This window comes from Gadus morhua, chromosome 13, assembly GCF_902167405.1.
Source record: "Gadus morhua chromosome 13, gadMor3.0, whole genome shotgun sequence".
NCBI classification, from domain to species: domain Eukaryota; kingdom Metazoa; phylum Chordata; class Actinopteri; order Gadiformes; family Gadidae; genus Gadus; species Gadus morhua.
In genome coordinates, this window is record NC_044060.1 from 22,332,662 (window position 1) to 22,336,290 (window position 3,629).

Consider the following 3,629-nt stretch of genomic DNA (forward strand, 5'->3'; position numbering starts at 1 on the left):
TCTCACATAGAAGATGGCACCATGCAAAAGTTCACCATTTCGAAAGAAACAGAAACAAGGACTACCGTATTTTCCGCACTATAAGGCGCACCGGATTATAAGGCGCACCTTCAATGAATGGCCAATTTTAAAACTGTTTTCATATATAGGGCGCACCGGATTATAAGGCGCATAGAATAGAAGATACTGCAGTCAAACGTTTGACTGGGGTTGCGTTATGCATCGACTAGATGGAGCTGTGCTAAAGGGAATGTCAACAAAACAGTCAGATAAAGTCAAACCTTATTAAGCGTTCTGACAACTCCGTTCACTCCCATGGTAACGATGTTCAAACGTTAATGTGCATATTAACAATATCTCCCAGCCTTGTTCAGTTGTAAACACGTAAAAGAAACACAGTCTGATACCACTAATTCAAACGTTAGTGCATGACTCAACATTTTTCAGTTACGTATAACACGTGAAGCTCACTTTTTCAGTTCATTCCCCGTCCACAAATCCCTCGAATTCTTCTTCTTCAATGTCCGAATTGAACAATTGGGCGAGTACGGCACCCAACATGCCCGGCTCCCTCTTGTCATTATCCGAGTCAGTGTCGCTGCTGTTCAGTGATTATTCCTGCCTTCGTGAAAGCTTGGATCACAGTTGAGACTGATATATCAGCCCAGGCATCCACGATCCATTGGAAGATAGTGGCGTAAGTCACCCGGCGCTGTCTCCCCGTCTTGGTGAACGTGTGTTCGCCTTCTAAGGCCCCCGTCCACACGAAGCCGATATTTTGGTGAAACCGCATAAGTCTTCTCACCGTGCGTCGCGGTAACCGCTCCCAAGAACCCCGGGGGCGGGATTCATGCTGCGATCACCTTCAGAGGAGGAGATGGCATGTTTTCATTGGGTTGTAGTTGCGAGATCATCGCAAATACGTGTTCTATGCTCATTCAATACGTGATCATAGATCTAAAAATACCGAAAGACTACTAAAATAATAATCTATAACTTGATCACTAGAATCTATAATAATGGAACCGTGTTTATATTCTCAAACTGATCTCAATCTGCATTTCTCCAGTTGATCCTATCCCGCCCGAGTTTCATTTCTAGAGTTTAACTCCTGACCTTCCCGTTCACAGCCAGTGAGCTCCCTTCATTTATACCTTTTTCTATTTTGCGCAACTATCGGGACTATTAACGAAATAAAGTGCGATGTAGCCTATAACGTGAGTGGCTTGTTTAAATAAACCTATTCAAACAGTTAATCATAGTTAAACGATCACTTAAACCATGTCTACGAGCCTTCACCTCATTGCATTTGAAATTACTCATCACGTTAACTTAAAATAAGCTTGGCTAGGCTACTTACTGTGTTTGTAGTGTCATGTGGGTGGATCAGAAAAGGAACCAAAACTTTACTCTTCTACTTCTGCGTAGACAGGATTACACTTCTTCAGGCTGAGGCAACTTTCTCAATAGGATTGGTTTCACAATACCTGTTGGTAGCCTATTCACTCAAAGATTAGTCCCTCTCTCTCTCTCTCTCTCTCTCTCTCTCTCTCTCTCTCTCTCTCTCTCGTTCTACGTCCAGTTACGCCCCGGGCAACACTTCCTCCGAAAGGGGGGGGGGGGGGGGGGGGTCCTACTGACTTCAGTGGGGGTTTCCAGCCAGAGGGGGCGCCAATATGCCAATCCTGTACAGAATGTTATGGTACGTTATAGAAAATCGTTAAGTCATTTTTTTTGGACTGCTAGAGGCGTCCCCCACGTAATTTGCCGCCCCCCACAAATAGGGGGCCCCGGTTCGCCCATGCCTAAAACCGCCACTGGCATACAGAGTATGTTTGAGCGAGTGTGTCTCAGTGTGTATGTATTGGAATTTATGCAAATGCCCATATTAGACCACCCGATATTAAAGCAAACATTTTTATACGTCAGTTCTGACTAGTGTCTGCTATGTGCACCAAATCAAATTGTATCGGTCGATCCGTATTAAGTCAGACCCTGTAGGCATGACTTATTTATCATCCCGCCAATGAGTATAAATCTAAGTGTAGGCTACAAACGCGATGAAACATTTACAATTGCAAAAACGCCAACCAATTCTTAATTTTGCTGACAACTTGTTTTTTATCCCGACAAAAGCCTCAAAAGGAAAGTTCCTCTGCGTCTTTCTCGTATATTGCACCACCTTCCCCCGTCCTTGTTTAATGCGACTTCATCACCTTCTCTCACATGATCACTAGCTCGGGGATTTCACTGTATCTCAACTAGGGATGTCCGATATTGGCTTTTTTGCCGATATCCGATATGCGATATTGTCCAACTCTCAATTTTCGATTCCGATATCAGCCGATACCGATGTCGATATTTGGGTTATTTTTCCTCAAACCTAATTTAGGTAACATTACATATCTCCTGTTGTGGAATTAACACAACATGCTTAATGTTATTGTGATGCCCACTGGATGCATTCTTGAATGCAACAAGGCTTTCCAAATGTTAACATTGTCTGTGCAAAATAAGAAAAATACTTCAACTTAATTTAAGGGAAAAGTGCCATGTTTATTTTTATTTTTTTAATGGTCTCAGACAACAGTTTGGATTACACTCTCCCTGAGATAATCTTGACAATGCCCACAACAAATAGGGCAAACTTGACTTCACAAATGATAAAACATTGTACCTGAACAACTATGTGCAACATAGCAGTATGTTTCTTTAACTAAAACTCAATAACCTTAATTGAATAAATGCACAAATATGAGTCAATTACAATGTGCACTGTACTGCACAATTTTTAAAACATTTATTTGAGCTATAAAAAAATAATAATAATCGGTTTTAAGGCAAAAAAAATCCGATGCCGATATTGACAGATATTCCATTTTTATGCTAATATCGGGCCGATAATATCGGTGGGCCGATAATATCGGACATCTCTAATCTCAACTTATAACACGTTGATATCGCTGCATTGTCTCTGTCTAGACAACGCAGCAACACCTCTACCCAAGTCCCGCCCCTGGAACCGCCGAGCCGTCTAATCTCAATTACATCAGAATGAAACCGCCAATGTGTGTAGGGTTCGGGAGGATAAATTGGGGTTCTAGCTCAAACTGGCAATTTACCTCGGGCATTGTAACCAAGTGAACCATGCCGGGAAAAAGGCGTGCATAAGAGGGGCATATTTTGCAGTGTAAAAGCATCTTAGAGTCAGACCTAACCCGAAACAACCATACCACAGAAGATCAAATTTACGTTTCATCAGAATACACGTCATCATCCATACAACATACTTGCTCAACATGCATGTGAGGGTTACCCGGCGTTCCGCATGTGAGGCACTCATCAGGGTCATTTTATAAAGTTTAAAGTTTGACCCGTTGGACAGGTTTGACTTAGGCCTATAAGTAATCACATGCAATTTGCAGCAGAGATTTCAACCTTAACTCTTCCAAATATGCATTTTGTCATGTTCCATAGGGGCACTTTTGATTCCCTTCTCAATTCAACACGGATACATTATGATAACATTGATGAATGTCCACTATACAACTTGTAATCCAAACACAAAGAGCAATTGAAGATCCCATACAGTATGTAGTCAGTATAGATTGTGAAACAATACGCTCAAA